The sequence below is a fragment of the Poecilia mexicana genome, unplaced genomic scaffold (assembly GCF_051168715.1).
Source record: "Poecilia mexicana isolate PSO_F unplaced genomic scaffold, ASM5116871v1 scaffold_11, whole genome shotgun sequence".
NCBI classification, from domain to species: domain Eukaryota; kingdom Metazoa; phylum Chordata; class Actinopteri; order Cyprinodontiformes; family Poeciliidae; genus Poecilia; species Poecilia mexicana.
Genome location: NW_028263380.1, coordinates 10,600,806 through 10,621,071, shown reverse-complemented (window position 1 = coordinate 10,621,071; position 20,266 = coordinate 10,600,806). Strand labels below are relative to the sequence as shown.

Sequence of the window (20,266 nt, the reverse complement as noted above, 5' to 3'; positions counted from 1 at the left end):
CTCAGCCAGGATGAAAGGAGCTGTCATGACGGCTCACGGAGGAAAAGAGGAAAAATCCATCCGTCCGCACTTCTCCTTTCTGCATTTAACCTCCTTTTCTCTCTTTCTTATTCTGCATTTGTTATGGCTCTGCTTTGGGATCCACACACATTAGATAAAAAAAATCATAACAGCCATTCTTTCTTCATACAAAGTTATTTGAGTTAGCATTAATATATAACTGTAATCTTCATGTGTAAAATGCCGTTCTAAAGTACTTTCGGCAAGGGCCTACGCTACATTTAGCTCCAATCAAACATTAACTATGACCAGCTTTTCTATCCCAGTGGGGAAAACCATCCCCTCACCCCCATAGCATGATACTGCCACCAACATGCTTTCTGGCTTAATTCCAAAAAGTTAAAGATTCCCCCAAAATCACTTGTAGCAAACGTTCTTTGGGATTTTGTGAAGTTCATTTAGTTGAACAATCCCAGCTCTCTTACGCAAAGGCCAGATTTGTGTAGTGCAAAACTGACAGTCGTCCCATCTACAGATTCTCACACCTGAGCTGCGGATTTCTGCAGCTCCCCCAGTGTCGCCATCGATTTCCCCAGCCGTCTCTCTCATTGGATTCAGCTGAATCGCAGTCACCCTGCGATGAACTGCTGACCTGTTCTTGGAGTGAGACTTGTGCGGTTCAGGTCCTCGTTAAACGTATCTGTTCACGCTCAGCAGTCGCTTTACTTTTTCCATTTCTCTCTCTCTTTCTCTCTCTGTCTCTCTCCCAGCAAATTTAAAACTACAGCCACTCCAGTGTGCTACATTTCTTAAACATTTTCCCAGAACTAATAAGGTCAGCTGAATGCGCTCAAGTGGAGTTAAACCCATAATGACTTGTGTATCCTGAAATATTTTTGCTTTAGTGATCAGCATCAAAAGAAAAGTTGAGTCAAAGAGCTTCTTTCATTTACTCAGGCTCTGGCTGCTGGCCTTGGAGAACTTGCTGTTAAGTGCGTGTGCATGTGTGTGTGCATGTGTGTGTGTGTGTGTTTCAGGTAGACTGTGACAGCCCAGTGATCAAAACCTATGACGGGAGTCTAGCAGGTAACAGACCGGTTTGAGGATGTGCAGCGGGGCTCTCGGGTATTGGCCGCTGTCAATCTTCATCTCCTTCCTGAGAAGTGTTTGCGTGTTGCGCGTGTGCACCTGCATGCACGAGTTTCGGCTTACACTGCGACCACTGTGAGCGTGCACAGGGTTTGGGTTCGCTCTTTAACGTGTGATCTTTACAGCTTCCATCGACAAACAGCGACTCCCGGTCTCCAAAACAGATCCGTGTCTGTCTGTCGGACTGTCGCAGGAGCGCCACTCAGGATGTAGTTGAGCAGATTCCCAACCGCCTTCATACTGTGCTGCACTGTCCCGGTGCCGCGCCGCGTCATTCATATATATGCCTTTTTTTTTTCTTGAAAATTCTGAATGATTGCTCTGAAATATGTAATGGTTGCTGTGTCTGATCAAGATTCTTGGCAAAAACGTGACTGCACTCAGAGGTTCCTGAGGTGAAGCTCAGCAAAAACAGAGGAAAAGTCGCTGAAGCCGAGACGTTTGTTTCCTAGAGACGTGATCAGACGCCATACAGGGACGGAAACATTTCCCAGCACTTCTGTTTTTGACCAGAATTCATATCGTAACAGTGACAATGGCCTGACTCTCCTACACCTTCTCAACAGAACAAAAACAGGTGTCTAACATTCAAACCAGAACCACAACGTTCTTGTTGAGAAGCCACCGTATCAGCCTTCCACGTATCATCATGAATAAACTAATTTCATCACATGAAAAAGAAAAACCTGGCAGTATTTTAATAAACAGAGAAGCCCTGCAAGATTAGATTTATGTCGTAAATATTGCAGTCCATTCTTCATCTGACTTGACAGCTGTTTCTCCAATCTGCTGTAAAGTCAACACCAATATTATCCACTTGTTTTTCAGAACGCGCACAGCGTGCTGAAGACAAAATTTGGATTTCGGCTCGGACAAACCCGTCCTCCTCCAAGCCCTTCACCAGAAATAACCGAACACACGCACACACACACACGCTTCCATGAAAAATTATCTAAGCTATGAGAAATATTAAGAATTTCAAAATACTGATCTGTTGGATGATAGTCTAGTACTTAACGATCAAATGCAAGCCCGATTCTTCAGAAACGCCAGAAAAATAGCCCTTCGGTTTGGTGCGAGCTTAAAATGTCAAAGTAATTAGACCGCCATGTTGTGCCTCACCTATAAAATCTACTGTAAACATATTTATTGAGCAGGTTAACCAATGTAACCAATCATTTGCGTCAGGACTCAGCAGCCAAGTTGCAAAGAAGAACAGAGATTAGACGTGTGTGTGTGTGTGCGTGTGTGTGTGTGTGCGCGTGCACTGACTTACTCTTAACTGCATGGCCTTCTCAGGAGCCGCGCCCAGTAGCTGTGGTACAAAACCTGTTATTAAATGGCAAAATGATTAAGAAAAAAAAAAAAAAAAGGAGTGCTGTGGTACCCCGACTCCCTCTCCCCCCCCTTTTTTTTTCTCCCTCTGATTCAAACAAACACGCATGAGCTTATATACATATACCACTTCCACAGACTCCACATCAAGTGTGGCTTCCTGCTGCATGCGTCGTCCAGCCATGCTCGATCCCCCCCAACCCATCAAAACGCTAATGAAATCCATTGATGTGGAGCTTGGGGGTGGAGGGGGGCATCAGAGCAGCAACAGGAGGCAGAATGGAACAAGGGGGTAAAGAGAGGATCAAGTGAGCAAAGCTGCCTCCCAGAATAGGAGGGGGTCGGGGGGAGCTACAGAGTATAAAAGAAAACCAACCAAAAGTTTACACAGGCCTCAATTACAACCCAGAGTTGGACAGAAATAAACAAAATAATCAAAACACAACACAATCAAACTCCCCCCCCCCCACCCCACCCACCAGGCAAGAGGCACGCGCTCAGTTATTTCCACTAAGTCACAAACGCTGCTAATAATCTACGGCTGTTTATGTGCAGTGCCGCCACACACAGCCTTTCTGTATTTGGAAGGTGGAAACAAGAGCTTTGGAGCAGCTGTCCTCGCTGAATTCAAAATAAACACGCGAAAAAATACGTTTATGTTTCTTTAAATACACAACAGTCTCTCAACAAAGCTCGGAATGCTGCAGACTGCGCTGCGCGTTTCCCTAAAATCTTACATGTGTTATGTCTCGGCTCTGAATTTGCAGAGCAAAACATTGCATTGCAAAAACATTGCTACCCTGGGAACTTTTTATTTTAACTGCGCCGTCTTTAATTGGGATTTTAAGTGTAAAGGGGAAAGAAAAGGATCTTTTTTTTACAATTAGACATCTAAAATATGTGGGATGCTCTTCTAAAGCTTATTTGTCAGCCTATCTACAGTATATGTGTACAGTAAGTATGTGATTGTTTTTTATTTATTTATTTTTTCCATGCTTGCTATTTAGACAAAATTTGATTGATATTTTGTCTTGACTCTGACGAAGGCCACAACCCGAAACATGCCGGTCTGTTAATAGTCAGAATTCAAAGTGATGTTGGGGTTGCAACCCCACAGTGTGATTTTCCACTACTGTTTTACAGCAATGCACAACGTTAGTTTTTCACTACAAACAACTTTTTCTGTTTCGGTCACGTCTGACCAGATCATCGTCTACAACACAATGATCTCCTTGTGGTAGACGGCTGAAAACACAGGACCTGTTACGGCTTTGCTTCAACACCGGCTGCTTTCTTGTTGCCACTCTTTCATTAAGGGCAGATTTGTGGAGTGCGCCACCGATCGTCGTGCTGTCAACGCATCCTTTCATCCGAGACGTGAATCTCTGCAACTCCTCCAGAGCTACCGTGCAGGTCTTGACCAAGATCTTTTTTTTTTTTTTTTTTTTCTAATTGTGGAAAAAATCAGATTCTTTTTTCAGGGCGTTCACGTTTCTCACAGAAAAAGCTCGAGTGTTTCCTCTCTGGACGCCGCCTATGTCGTTTTACGACGTTTTGCCATCGTCATTTTCATGAAACCTGCAACCAAAGTTGACGAAATGTGTAAGTCGAAGCAACGTTGCAAACAAACTGGCTCTCTTGTTTCTTCCTTTGACGACGACGACACTGGGAATCACACGCACGCTGCAGGTTAGAGTCTCTGCTACTAATGAAGTTTTTTCCTAGCAGAGTTGCTGGAAAGTTCACATTAGCAGAGTCCCTGCTTGCCTTAAGGCTCGTCTGCATGCCGCGCAGTCTGCTGCGTGCCTGTGACGAATCTGTAGCTGTGTGCAGGTCTAGACGTCCGCGGCGGCCGCAACGTGACAGGGACCTAAAGGTATGTGGCCTCGCGTGTGACGTTCTTTGTCCCGCTCTCAGAGTCCCCCAGCCGGCCGGCGATTACTTCAAAGAAGGCAGGTCAACCGAGAGGTGAAGTCACACCGCCTACCTGTCCACACTGGCCCTTTCTTCTCCTCTCTCACCCCGTCCCTTTAATTGTTCCTGCCACTCGTTCTTTATTCTCTCTCTCTCATCTCGGCTTCTCTTTAGCAAAAAAATGCTGACTCAAGCCGTCTTTTTTTCTTTGGCGGTAGTGGACTTCGTCGAACAGCAGATAAGACAGGAAACAGGGTTGAGAGAGAGAGAGAGAGACGGGGAAGACACGCAGCATTCCTAGAATTGAACCCAGGACTACTACAAGCAATTTTTTGTTTTTGTCCTCTTAATAAACAGGCCAGTTCATGTGAGCGATCTGCATTACCGAACACATGGATCAATCAGTGAGACATTTGATTCAAATACCTGCAGAGTGTCTCATAACGATATAACGGCGCATTGAATAAACCTAAAGTCAAACGTTTGCATTTGTGCTGAAAAGTTGAATCAAAAGAAATGCTGTTTTTGAGTTTTCTAGAGGATGTTTAATTAAATTTCAATATTCTTTCTCGTATCAGTGGTTGCAATAATTACTGAAACCTTGCAGGTCTATATACAAATATATAGTCTATATTTGTGTTTTGTTATTTAGCATACAGGCTAAATTATCTGAACTACAGCAACCTAAAAATCTAACTTATGATAATAAAAAAGTAGTATCAGTAATAGTTGGATACTAAAAATAGAGAAAAAAAATCTACAATAGATTGAAAGAAAACCAAGTTAAACTTTAAGGATTTCTTTTGTTTAAACTTATACGTGTATTTACTGATGTCCCACTTTGAAAAACAACAACATTCTAATCTTTTATGTCATTTTAGCATTGCAAAAGTCAAACTAGCCACTCAGCTGCATGCCACTTCAGAAGACACTTCAGCAATTTGGGTAAAATAGCCCTTTACGTGCAGGAAGAGGAACACAGATGGAGGAAGGGGAAATACTAAGAAAGATGTGTTTTGAGTTGCGGTGTCTCTGGCCTGTCAGGCGGACACAAACAAAAAGAACCGACCCAAGGCGACAGGCTTAATTAGAGAGAGACAGAGAAAGAAGAAGGGAAGGCAGGCCCGTACCTCCTTATTAAGCTGTCTTTCTTGGGATGGAAGAATGAGGAAAGGGGAGGACTGAAGGAAGAGAGGAGGAGGAAGCGTACCAAAACAGTGGGGTGTCTGACGCCAAAAACAAGGCCCAGGCACCGCCCTTCACCCTCCTTGCGATCGCTCCCACCGGTACAAAGAAAGATACACATGAGGATTTTCCCATGACATGCAGGAAGGCATATGAGTTAGGATGAGACAAAAGCAAGAGATGATCCAGAAAGTGAGAGATTAACCAAGAACACAAGAGCACTTCTTTCAGAGCAGGCCAGGGAAATAAAGAGACTATTGTCCTCACTCTCTCACCCTTAGCTTATGAGGACAGCACAGGTGGGGGGTGGGGTGTGCAGGTAGGCAGGCATACAGGTAGGTGAGCGGGGTGGGTGGTGCGGTGAAGCTATGCAGAGAACCGATGGGGCGTGACTCCTCCCCCCAGCGGCCGAGCCAGCCAGGAGTAAAAGCCGCAGATAGACTCTGCAACCCGGACAAGGACAGGGCGGGAGCCGTCACTGCCCACCTGCTGCCAGCACACAGGAAATGAGACAATAAAGACATCAGGAGGGAAGCGGAGGACTATAAATCATTCAGTCAACAGCTAAAGGGAGGCTTGACAGAAATCACACCGATGTTTCAGAGGGAGATTTCCTGTAACACGGCAGAACACACGAGTAACATGACGTCTCACAGACCAAAGCAGCACAGTTCTTAATCGCCGAACCCGTGTTTTACACATCATTCATAACAAATATGTTTAATACAACAATATTTTCAAGGAAAATAATAGTCTGTTGGAGAAATAAATCTACAAAACATCTACAGTTAGGAATTAAATGCTTCACAAATACATACTTAAGATTCTACCACTATGCTAGGTGCTAGTTAATAGAAATTTAAAAATAACTGCACATATACATTACATTTTATTGTGCATATCTTGTCACAAACCTTATTAAAATGAATGAAAGTGAATGAAAGTTTGTGTTTGATTTCAAAATATTGATAAACAAAAATTCTCAGTATTTTTGTAACATAATCTGAACAAATATCGTTTTGCAGACACAAACATGTTTAAGAATTGGTCAAGGCTTATTGAAACTTTCTGCAAAAAGAGTAACATTAAAAAAAGAAAAAAATTAAACAGTTAATTTAAAATATTATAATAAATGAATGCAGTGCAGTGGTTGGAGAAATGACTAAATACCCAAGAAAATCATGCCAGAGACTACAGTCCCCAGATTGAATGTTGAAAGGTAAAGTTCACGAAGGAACAGTAAGAAAAAGACTGAACAGCCATGGCTTGTTAGGAAGGTTTGCATGGAGAGAGTCTCCTCCCTCCTTGGAAAAATATGAACAGCATGGCTCTGGTTCATGAAGTTGCATCTAAATGAGGAATAATAAACGGTATGATACAATATGCTTTGATAATTTCGAAGAAGCAATGTTTGGGGTAAACCAAACAAAACCCATGATACCAATTGTCAAACACAGAGATGGGAAGGTAATGATACAGTCTTGTGTGTGTGTTTTTTCTTTCCAAAGATGTTGTTGTGTATTATGACCAAACTCCATATTTAGGGACAACCAAACAAATCGTATCAACCCAAACACTCTAAACCACCTGCCTCTGGTTTCTGTGAATCTGAAACACCATGTTACACAACACCAGAAAATCTTAAGAAAACAGCTCAGCACAAAGACTTTAAAGCAACTACCAAGCACAACGGCTGGATTTATCTTGAATCCACGAGACTTTGCGGTCTTTGAATCGGCCTCAGAACCTGTTTGTTTCTGGCCTAGTCAAGGTCAAGACTCGAAACTGACTGACATTATGTCATAGGACTTTAAGAGAGCCGTACTCCAAGTGACACCTGCAAACCACAATGAAAAAAAGAAAGTGGCTTCAAACCTCTGCTCAATAAAGAGAAAAAAAAAGTTCAAGCACAGACACTAGAAGCTACTGAATTATGGGATGCATTTAGCTCTGCATTGTGAGTCCTGGAAACTTTCCTTTTTCCCATTACGATATGTAGGGGGAAAGAAAGTAATATCTATTGTCGTGTTGTTTAAACCTCCCATTCTATACACAATGACAAAGTCTAATTTTCCAGCTACAGACCAACCAGACGGGTGAAAAGTTACAGCCCTTGCCTGCGACCCCACCAGTCAGAAACCAAACAATGTGCTTTACGTCATCATCCTTAACCCTCTGTGTTTAGGATGTGTGACAAAAACTGCAGGGAATGAGTTGGCAGGGTAGAAAGAAAACCCGAAACACGTGAAGAGAGCTAACGGAGAGGGTGAAAAAGTCGTAGAAGTGATTTAAAAGAGAAAAAGAAATGTAGCGGAGTCGCAAATAAAGCAACGGAGAGGAGCTCCAGTGAGCTGGCGGCCAGCCCCCGAGCCCAAACCACAAGGGCCTAAAGTGGCTCATTGTGGCGGGACTGGCGTCTGTGTTGTGCTGGGCCCCTCTGCTTTCTCCCCTTTGGCCCCAGCCTGGCCAAGTCTTCGCTGCAGCACAGCTCTGACTAAGAAGGAAAAAGTCCTCAGCTCATCTTACTGGACGTCCATATGTTCGTCTTTCTTCTCCCTCTTGTAAATTGCTCCTGTTAGTTGCTTATTACATGCGACCTAAAGCGTGTCTAACTTTCATCAGGTGTTCCGAGAGACGTATCTGTTTCTTCTCACGCCTGTAAAGTTTTGCATGGGCGGTTTTTAAGATTCGGTCAGGCGTTCATCGAAGTCGGATTTGTGTATTGCCTAATAAATTATCTATGACAGGAAGTTGCTCAGATAGATAGAGCTCTGTTGAAACTTTAGCTTAAACTTTTGAATGACTTTTTTTTCCCTCCAAAGCTTCCCTTTTTCTTTTTTTTTTTTTTTTGGCTGACAAACCTGGTTTGAATCAGTGAGCTGAGACAATGTCTGAACATATTATCTTTCCTATTCATGCTAAAGAAACGTATTGTTTTGGGTGATGAATTGCACGTGAACAGAAGGCATTGTTATTCCTAATTGTAAATCGTTGTCAGTTGTGACATTTCGCTGAAAGGAATAAAAGGAAGGACAAGACCTTTTCTGGTGTGGAAGAGGAAACCAACAAGTGTTCATATTTTGTACCCGAGCCAAATTGTAGGCAGGGCTCCTTCCTCCAGCTTAGCTTCCACTAAACCGGCGAGAAAGAACGGAGGAGAGCGAGACGTTTCAAGTTGCACCCAAAAGATATTTCATACACGTATCACCAAATCTGTGACCTCAGGATCAATCTGTCACTCTGATGTTCCACAACAATCACAGACAGTTTTTTTCCTTTTATTTGCCTTTGTTCCACGTGAAAATATAGACGCAGCCACAAATCCGGACCCGCGCTTCCACCGCGTCATTCAGTCACAACAACGACGCTTTGTCGTCGGACGCTTTTTTCCCCTCGAAGTTCATCGAGAGTCCTAGAATTCCCAGGCTCTCGGGTGCGATGGGAATGCCAAAAAAGCCCTCACCCACCTCTCTCCTCTGAATATTAGGGTTATTTTCGCTCGCATCTCCAATCAAGGGGAGCCGAGAGGGCTATTAAAGTATCCCATTGCCGAGAAATAATAATCAGGTGGTGCATTGGGCTTGGGTTAGAAATTACGTGCACACTCGTCCAGCCGCAGAGCAGACTCAATAAAAGTCGGGGAATCTGAGACACATGCAGTTGTTTTCTGCCATGAGTCATGAGTGATGCTAACTGGGATTGTCCTTTTTTAAGATAAATAAGAGATCCAATTTGATTTGGATGGAAAGACGAATCTTGGGCTTATTTTGAAAATGTCTGATGCTTTAGATTCATTATATAGACACTGTAGAAATCTTTCCTGAGGTATCGTGGGCCCTAGAAGCCAGAGCCTTAACACTAATAAAGAAAAGACAAAATAATAATCTTTGGAGCTGAAGTTTCAAAAGATTTTGTTGGCTCTCCTCATGACCAAAGGCAAAGAAGTGAAAGTTATTGCCTGAGCAGACAGGCTAAGTGTACCAAAGTCTGGAAATGCAATAGTTTAATCCAAGATCCAAAGGAATTCCTGTGTTAGTACATGATTATGGGTCTTACAACGTTGCCAAAAGTGTTAAAAGTTTTAGGATTAGATGGCATAAAACAATGACCTTGTCATCCAATATGCATTGGGTGCTTATTGCAGCAACAGCTAGAAGTGATGACAGGTATAGAAGAAGGCTTATAGTGAAACATGTCTTCAGGTAATTCGTCTCTTAAGCTATTTCCATGTAAACGTTTATAATTTTTTCAAGTCGAGAACGAGAGACTTCAATTTTTCTGATGTTTTATAAAAAGTGATGGTAACAGTAGCGGTACATGTTTACCCTTAGTAATTGGTCGGCTAAAAGTAAGGGATAAATGCCTAATAGTAACAATGTATATATTATTTTTCGCAGCAAAAGGAATGTTTACTTCTCCTCTTAAAAATCAAAGTAATTAGACCAGAAAGGTGATGTTTTTGTTTGAGATCTTTGCATCTCAAGCAACCATAATACCATGAAACTGTGGCACACAAACTGTGACAATCCTCCGACAGGCCATGCCAAAAGTTGCGATGAGATCCAAATCATGCACAACGAATCAATAGTGAAGAACAACTTCCGGTTTTAGCTCCATATATTGCTCGACGTTACCACATACTTTGACAACAGAAACAAATACAGGTGAGAACAGAGGCGAAACAGATTTTACAGACCTGAGCCCAATTGTCTCTATCTGGTGAGAAATGATATTTTAGAAACTTTAACACATTATGTTACATAGCAACCACAATCTTCAGTGGGTCTTACTTAGAGATCATGCGATAGACAAACACAAAAGTGGGAATTGGACAAATGTGGGTCACAGCAGGAAAATTATATTTATAAGAGTTGGTCCTGAGCTAGTGAGGAGCGTGTTGTATGATGAAGACCCTTGTTATTTATTTTTTTACCTCGGCTTGCATCACTGGTATCGGTCTGCGACTTGGCTGAGTTGCAAGTAGAAGTGCCAGAGGACATCAAGGACAGCAGAACAAAAAAAAAAGAATAGGGTCTTGGAGAGTTATGGATTTTAAGAGGCCGCTTCAGTCAGTCGTAACTCGAGACGTTTTCTATTGTCGGGTGAAAAATGAACAGGTTGACTGCAGGTTGGCTTACAGTGGTGGAGTCAGCATTGTTTGACCCGCTTTATTCAAAGAGCAGCAGGCTGGAGTTGTGACAAAGTCGTCCTACACTGGAGCCATTCACCCCCGCTGAGGCTCAGCTTACCCCTGAGGTATGTTCTCTGATTCTGTCTCTCTCACACACACATGCACGCGCAAACATCTAGGATTATGTGCAGGTAACGCTCGCACCAGCTATCATAAATACACACACAGACACTGATGGAGTCTGGAGACTTTGGGGATATCTTCACTTTTGGATCATTTTAGTTTATTCGATGTGTTGTCTCCTTACTCAGACATTGTGAATGTCTCACACCTGCAAATTAGTACACTAATGATCAAATTAAACTCTAAAACACAAACAAAATTGTTTTCAGCTAGTGAAGAATTGATACCTGAATTAATTCCTGAAACAGATAATTATTTGTTTGGCTGATTTTCAACAGAGCAAGAATAAATCTGAGCAGTATTAATCCTACCATTGAGTGCAATCTCAATTGCATTGCATTATTTTATTTCATTTGTTCATTCTTTTATTATCTCCTTCATTTTACTACAACCATCTCAGTTTCATAGTACATCTTATGCAATGAGCACATAGGGCATTCTATTCTTTTCTAAAGTACCTGAGGCCTTGGAAGAACAAAGTAAGACAAAACAATACATTCGTCCTCATTGCTAGTAATAGATGATATTTCTTTCTGTTTTCTTGTATTATTATCAAATAGCTTTTATAAGCCTCTTATACTGCTCAAGTTACCACTATCAATCTAACCTGTTACTCAGTGTAGCCGGATTTAACACCAAGCTTTGTTTTTATAGAGACAGACTGTTGGAAAAGTCCAGAAACTGGTTAAGCTGAAAGTTAAAAAAAAAAAAAAAATCAAATTATTTTAACCATAAAATAGATATTTAACATTAAGTACCAAATAAGTCATCGTTCAACAAAAATACAATTCCTAGTCTTTAAAGCTACTGAAAAACAAAACAAAACAAAAGCATTTGGTTTGAAATGTGGCAAGGAAATTACTTGATGGCAATTTTCTTCTAGTGGCTTCAGCATGACTTCATACTGATATGGCGATAGACCTTTGAGATCTGCATAAAATGTCTCAGTATATTAGTTTGAGCCGTTCAGAGGTTTGCATCTGGATACTTTGGTTACATAACCAAAGTATCCTTGAGCTTAAGGCCACAAATTGAAGGCAGGACATTCTTCTTCAGGATCTTCAAGTCGTTCGGGTCCCCAGACAGCAAAGCAGGCCCGGGTTTGACTGTAGGTGTGATGCTCGTTTTCTGAAATGCTGTCGTCTGAAATGCTTATACAAAATGTAATGCAACTCATCATTCAAAATATTCTACTTTTCGTCTTGTCAATTAAAGTCCGCACTGCAAGATACAACACTTGGCTGGTTGGGATGAATGACAAGCAGCATCATCTTATATCTCCTATTAGTAACCAATCCGTTTTCCGGATCCACCAATTACAAAGAGGCATCTGCATCAAATTTGCATATTAAAACGACAATAATGAAAGTCCACGGAATATTTTTCCAAAAGGTCCTCAGGATCATTGTGATGTTTCTTTGGAACCGCGAAACAGACCTTGGCATTCATGTTGATCAGCAACTTGAAACTCTCCCTTCTCTCTTTGTTATTGTTGCATCACGAACTCCAAGTTGAACTGAAGTCAGCGAGGTCTGCAGCGCTTTTGATGTTATTCTGGGCTCTTTTGTGACGTCCTGGGTGGGTGGAAGATGCCATTTTGGAGTCATTTTGTTTGGTGGGCCACCCCTTCAGAAGGTTCAGCACTGTCACACATCCTCCATCGGGGGCTGTTGGTTTACGCTGTGGTTTGCTGGAGTCCTGAAGGCTTAAATAAGGCTTTTTAACCCTTCCCAGTCTGATGGACGCCAGTGATTTGGTTTCTCATCTGTTCTTGAATTTTTTTTTCCAATTGTTGCACAATGTGTTGCTTTTCCAGGTTTTTTTTGCCTATTTGAATATGTCAGAAAGATTCTATTTCAGCGTGATTTCTTGATTCTGCTGAAATTCCGACAGCTTTTCTCTGGGAAAAAAAAAAAAAGCAATTCCAAACCAAATTAAAGACAGAAAATGTATTGGAAAGAGTTTTAAGATACACAAAATAAGAAATTAGTGAACGAACTTTAGATAATGGGATGGGATGTGAGTGTCCAAAGTTACGATGGGAGAAAACAGAGGCAGATCTCTTATTGCGGATATAAATCAGGAAGCCCTGACATAACACACATCAGTCTGATTATTCAGTTCTAAACTGGGGTTATTTAATAAAGCACTTGACTACTTAGATATTCATTATCTGCAGCCTGTCATGACTTCACCAAAGTCATGACGGTGCTTATAAAACTTGCCCTCCCATGTGGTCAATAGGCTTTATGCTTAAATGATTTACAGCAACAGTCATTTGTTGAACCACTGCCACTGATAAACATCCAATTACAGCAACAAACTGCCACAAACAGACATCGCTCTCAATGACTCTAATAACTCTTTGACAAAGGTGGTATGTCTTTATCTCACAAACCGCTAAAGAAGATGCAGTCGTGATCGTCAAAGTACTCCGAGACGGACAACCTGACAAATATCTTTAATACTCTGCGACAGTGCGGTACGTCTGCAGCTCTGTGCAGGCATTAAACTCTATAGCGCTGTGTCAAAGGCAAAAACAGTGGCCCCAGTTGCACATAAGGAGTTAATCAGTATTAATACGCGTTTGTGCATGCTTGGCTCTGCGATACATTTGAATGCCTGCGCGTATGAGCAAACTGTTGAAAAATATGCACGCGGTGCACGCAGACGTGTGCGCACTATGTGTTTGTGGGCCAGGCAGTAGTACGTGGGGCTGCGCACTTGCGCTCCCTGAGGGGGGCCTTAATGACTCGGGGAGCGGCGGGTGGGATGGGTGGTGGCTGCGGAGGTCTGGCTGGCTCTGCGCAATCACGGATCTGAGCCAAGCTGTGGCTCGGTTGCCCGTGATGGGAACACCCTGTAAAGCTAAGAGGCTCTTGGCCTGGGTCGGGTTGGCTCCACACCCCTGATAAGACTTCAGATAGCATCATAAGGCTACACTAGTGGCCCAGAGCCATGTGCAGAGAGGTCATAATGGTTACTTAAAGACAAGCAGAGGAGGAGGAGAGAGAGAGTTGGAAAGCAAGAAAGAAGGGCGCGGGGAAGAATACAGCGAAGTACCAAAGAACAGAATGAAAAACAGTAAAAGGTTTAAATGAACAAGGAAGACATGCATTTGAAGCAACTAACCATAAAAGAAAGAAATAAAGGTTTATAGTCCTTTAATTTTTCACGCTTTGTCACATGAGAACCACAGGCCTCAGTTAGTTTAATGGTTGAAGTGGAATAAATGGTTTTTAAATGTACTTAACAGCTTTGTTTTAATCTCACTATACTATGATGACCCTAAATAAAATACAATGCAAGCTAATTTTTTTGTTTTTTAAAGCATCTTAGAAAAAAGAAAATCAAACCCGCATAAAGACTAAAGGACACAGCAAGCAGACTATGGAGATGGTCAAAGCAGGTCGAGGTTATAAAGCAATATTTGAAGCTTCAGACATACCAAGAAATGCTTTCAGTTTGTCACGAGACATTCAGGGGACGCAGAAAAACATTTGGAAGAAGGTGGGACAGATGAGACCAAACAAGAGCTTTATGGCCTTTGTCAGAAGGAAACACTGCAAATTACCCTAATCAGGCCATCCCCGCAGTGAAGCACGACGGCGGCAGTGTCATGCTGTGGAGATGCTCTTCGTTATCGGAGGCCTGGAAGCTGGTCAGATTAGATAGGGAGACGGATGGACTTGACTACGCGGCGGTCACAGAAAGCCCGATTGCTTCTTCTCATCGAAGCTCTCCAGTTACTCTGCAAGGATAAACTCGACGAAAAATGTCTGGAACTTGACTGCCATTTAAAAAAAAAAAAAGTAGAATTTTCCTTCCATTTAACAAGTTAATGCTCTCACGCATATTTCCCCAAAAGATTTGTGATAACACAAATGTGACAACATGAGGTATAAATAAAGTCTGCATGGCACTGCACACGATGGTGGGTTGGATCCAGCTCTGTTATTTAGATGCCACCTGGTAGGAGGAGAGCAACAACAACAAAAAAAGTTTTTACCGCGTGTTCAGCACACAAACACACGTAACTTCATTATGTTGAAAACAGACGGGCGCCTGCAGGCCAGGACTTAGTCAGCCTTCCGTGAATGTGACGACTGCTCCACGAATGCCCACCTTCGGTGGGTTTCTTTAAACCCACCGAAAGAAACCCCATAAAGAAACCCCATTCGGTGGGTTTCTTTAAACCCACCGAATGTGTTAATATAAAGAGTTATTTTTCTCCCCCCCTCCACCTCGGTTGACCTTTACAGCTCAACAAGCAGCCGGTGGAGGTGCTCCAGATCTTTTTAATCAGCCTCATGTTGCCACCATTCGAGTAGTAGGAGCTGACCTGATGAGAACGCGCTGCCCCTCGCAAACCTGGGCAAGAAACGAGAGGTGTAATTTACAACAAGCAGCAGAATTGGCCGCGTCAAAAACCGAACCCTGTTCCTGTGGCCGTGCGTGTAGATCATCAGAAGAAAAAAAAAAAAATTTGAGTGAAGAGAAAAACGGGACAGGTCAAGAGGAAATCTTGACAAACAACGCTGGCTAATCAGCGGAGTTCGTCTCTAAACCATCGCTCCGCGGGGAGGTGCAAACTGGTCTCTGACCGCCACATTTTTCCCACTACGTGACGCGCTTTATCTCAGGGAGTTTAATTAACTGCCTTTACGAGGTGGAGGAAGTGGCGTAAGAAAAGAAAATAGAGAGAGAGAGAGAAAAAAAAGGTAACAAATTAAAAATAGACTCTAGGTTTGCGAGGAAATTCCAGACAGACCTCAAACTCTCTTTTATGAGAATCATGATCCCCCTCTTAATCAGACGAGGCTCTAAAGCTTGTGGAGGAGAAGCTCCAGGTGGCTTTTATTTATTTATTTTACTTTTTTTTTTTTTTTAAAGAACCGCGCCTCTGAATGTGTTTGATGAATCCCGTTTATGTCAAACAGAAGATTTGCTGCAACCTGGAGCAAGAGAAAGTGTGAACGATTTTAGATCTTCCCTCCACTAGATGGCACTGTTTGCTTTACAGACATTGTTCACAGAGCCGGCCTGCCGATCACAGTGTCCGAAATGAGCAAATAAAAAGCTCTGGCTTTGGGTGAAACTGCCCTTACAGAGAGACAATTTTGCATCTGTTCACATCTGCGCGGATCTTCCCACGACGTCCAACAGAAAAGATGAAAGGGGGGGATGAAAAAAAAAGAGAGAGGAGAATCTCTTGGAGGGAAAAAAACAAGTGTGAGGCTTAAAATTTACTGTTTGGTGAGTGATTTCACAGTTTGTGCTCTGCCGTGATGCTGCCTCTAATGTGTGTGTGTGTGTGTGTGTGTGTGTGTGTGTGTGTGTGTAGTTTTTCTTACAGCCAAATTGTCTGCTCGGTGAGGTAAACATTGCAGTGAGGGTGGGGATGACAAGACTCCACGAGGTGTTTATGACATGAGGCAAGAAGTGGACGTTTGGGCCTGTGAGGCACAAAAAAAAAAAAAGACAAGACGCAGAGATCGCCGGAGGGTCCGAAAACAAGCACAGAGATGATGGCCTGTAAAGCCCAAAGTCCTCCCATCTGCGTCTGTCTCCATCTTCCCATTCAGCCTGGCCTGCTTGGGTTTGACACCGCCAGAGAGGTTAGACTTAATGACACGTTGGGAGAGCGATGGAGACACACGGAGGAGGAGGGAAGGGGGAGATGGGGTGTAAACAACAGAGAGACAGAAGAGGCGGGTGGGAGGGTGGGCTGAAGAAAGATGAAGAGCAAACAGAAAAGGTAAAGAGGAGGACAAACGAGACGGCTACAGCTACGAGACGGTCTTTGGTCGTGGCCGTGAAAGACTATGGTGACTGTAACCCCCTTTCGTACACTGAAATCTGCAATAATGGGTCTTTTGGCCGGACAATCTCGCACATCGGTCGCACGTTTGGTTTCTTTCTGATTCATCGTCCGTCATTTTGCACTACATTCAAGTTAAAATTGTTTTGTCAGCAACAAACAATGTCCATATTTTCTCATCGCAACCTCCAAAGGTTTCATTGATTCTTTCTTTTAACGTTGACTTTGGCTGTTGGTGAGCAGAAAAAAAAACAAAAAAACCCCACAGAGCTAAACATAAAAAACCCGCAAGAAGCCATTCCTCATTGCAAAAAAGGAGCGAGCGCGTGCAGAACCGTGAAGCCCAGCTGTGGGATGAAGCCACAGCTGTATCTCCCGTGGAAGGAAGAGGAGAAATGGACTCAACTTCCAGCGGCGGTGTGAATCTGACTCGTAGAGAAACATGCGACTTGCTTTCCTGAACCTCTGCTCTGACATAATTAACCAGTGCTCAGCCAGACTTAGGAGTCTCTTTTCTTCTCCAGCAACAGAATGCTTTACTGAGAGGTTTCAATTGGTAGCTTTGGACAATAAATCCACATCAAACCCCACTGAGAGTAGTCATTAACCGAAAACCAGGGGCAGGGCTGCAAAAAAGTTGCAGTTGAAACAATTTTTGTGACTCTTTAAAGTCCTAAAGTTTAAAGCACACGACAGAGAAAGTGGGGGGGCGGGGGGGGGAGCAATGGAGCTCGGCCCCTCCTTCACCTGCCGCTGCGCACTGCCAGTAAGTGGACTGAAAGTTTACATACAGTCGTGGTGTGAAGTGTCAGCTGTTGCTTCTTTTAAGGAAGTGCTGCTTTAAAATGATACACCTCACAAGTCGGTTACCAGAGCAGACAGCCTGACTAACAAGCTGCAGAACAACAAAACTCTATAATAATCGCATGGGCACGAGAACAACAGTTCAGTCAAACAGGTGTTTGGTATATAGGTGTGCACATCTCAATCAAAATAAGTAATACATTGAATTTAAGTGATCATTGCACACAACAGAGAACGATTTCACAGTGATGCCCGAGGTCCTCCAGATAATTTGTGTTCATGTAGTTTGAATAATTGTTGCTTTTCTACTTTAAATAAAAGATTACGCCCCACAGCTTTGCGCGTGATGTTTCGTCCTAGTACAGTCATATAAACAAACCGTAGTATGTTCAGCCCACGGTTACACGCAAGTCGTACACTGTGAGAACGTCTCACAGGCCGACGCTTGAGAGGCAAACGTATGCAAACACGCTCAGACGAGCACACACAGCCGAGACCGACTAATCAGCCAACTGCTCACTTTTTTCTGTCTCTTCTTGGTCGTCCAAAATGTCCCTCTGGGACAACAGCAGGCCGCGGGGCGGCGGGGACGCATCCCACAGGGCCTGTGAAATTAGCAGCCATTATCAGTACCTGCAACCACAGGTCCTACGGAGAGCGCCTGTAAACAAATCACTGCCGTCCCGTTTCCCATGAATTGCATCAAAGAGCAAGAAGGACGGGGATTCAGGGATCATTAAAAAAATAAAAAATAAAAATCCAATTCGCAAAATGCAGACAGACTTTCCGGTTTGCCACCCGACTGACCTGTTATGCACAAGGTCAAGGAAAAACAGAGATGCCATTTTAACCAAGAGTCTTTTTAGATTTAAGAAAAATTGCATTTCGGTGGCTTTTTTTTTCTTATTTCTACTAATTTAATCAACAAAGACAAGCAAACTCATCATCAACTACATCAGAAAAGTTGTTTCTTGTTTTTTTTTTTTTTATCATTGTACAATCTAAGCTGTGGTCCAACAACAACACAATTGATTGACAAAATAAAGACATTAATTTATAACAAAATTTCAACCGCTACATTCAATAAAAGGATAGAAATCATAGGAATAGGGGAGTTTGGAAAAATTAGGACAATAAGTAAGTTAGTGAGTCAGTTCAAGTGAAATGATTATCAAACTGTCCAAAGAAGAATGGCCTCCTTTTCTTTCTTTTTTTTTTTTCAAGCCAATCACATTGGACAAAATATAATGCCTGGCGACCGTTTAAAAATTGTGGCATTTTAGGATTGACTGATTCAGAGGGATTGTCATTGTTGCGCACGGAAGTCTAAAAAAAAAAACAAGTGTTTTTACGGCAAAACAAAACCCTACGAGACTGTTACTTATTGTTTTGTTGCATTTGAGTGATATTTCACTGACAGCATAACTGATCAAACACAAAATTTGAGGCACCCAAACACAGGAGGGGAATAAAAAAAAACAACTGAAGAATGACATTTGCACAAAGCTAAGTGGAGTTAAGAAATATATAATACAGACTAGACATTACAACAAAAGAAACGTGTTTAAGAAGAAAGTAAAAAAAAAAACAAAAAAAAAACGCAGCAATTGTAGCAGACCTTTGTTGAACACTGCTGAAGGGCACTCTGGACTTTTGGAGGAAAATAAATCAATGAAGGAAGACACTGACACATATGCGAGGCTAATAAATTTGGGTGTCAGCATCTGGTGAGTCTTGACTCACTTCTCCGGTCGGGACGCCTCATTGGGAAATAAAACTAAAGGAAGATGAGCTGCAAACTTGCAGCTAAAATAAGGTACAAGCAGAGAAGCCACTTGTTTCCCCCGTCCCCCCATTTATGGCCCGTGTGCATATTTAAATGTGTGTTTGGGTCCATCTGCAGAAGAAAAAACAAAACAAAAAAACAAACAAAAAAAAAAAAAAAAAGGCCATCGGAGCTCGGAAAAAGCCGCACTGGAAAACCACACAGAGCAACAAAACAACTGTGGTCCAAGGCGAAGGAGAAGTTTTACGGTCTGAGCTCGCCTGAAAAATCTTCACTTTCGTTTCTGGAGCGTGGTTTTTATTTGGGAGGCAGATCATATAAAGCTGGGGGGCTTCATGCAAGCCAACAGCAGACCACCGAGGAACTGGACGTGAATAAAAAAAAACACTTGGAGAGCCACCTCTGTTTGCGATTCTACTTTACATTTTCCACCAAAATTTGAACAACAACGATGTTTCCTGTCTTGCCTAAGTTTTTCCCTCTCATCTCACCAGAAGCACAACTACCCATTTCCTTGTTTGCCAGTCAAACATACAATTGGGGCTTTAAAAAAAAAAAAAAAAAAAAAAAAAAATTGAGTAATGCCGCCAATTTACCATTTTGAGAGCTTAAGAAACGAGTGGGACATGTGACGTCTCCTCTCGACGCGCATCAAGCCCCTCCGCTCGCCTGAATTCAAAACAGGAGCCCCGAGTTTCTACGTGCCACTTCTCCGGACATTGGTTAAGTGCCAGTGCCAGAGAAAACACTGCACTGTGACAGAGCGAACAGAGGCTTTGGACGGCGTCCACGCATGAGACGAGGTGGGGGAGGAGGGGAGAAACAGGAAAAAAAAAAAAAAAAACTAAAAAATGCATGTAATTGGTGAGAATCTCTGGCTTCCATCAAGACAGTAATTGGCCAGAGAGAGCCCTTGTGAGAAATATGCGGCGCAAACGTTTTCCCTGATAATCCCATC

At 42.6% G+C, this 20,266-nt stretch overlaps 1 long non-coding RNA gene across 1 annotated transcript; it reads left to right on the top strand.

Annotated features, from left to right (window-relative positions):
- Window positions 1–13,544: 13,544 nt before the first annotated feature.
- On the top strand, window positions 13,545–17,854 carry LOC148156409 (uncharacterized). Its single transcript, XR_015764624.1, has 2 exons — window positions 13,545–16,153; window positions 16,242–17,854. It is a non-coding gene; the product is annotated as an uncharacterized LOC148156409 (long non-coding RNA).
- The last annotated feature ends 2,412 nt before the right edge of the window (window positions 17,855–20,266 follow it).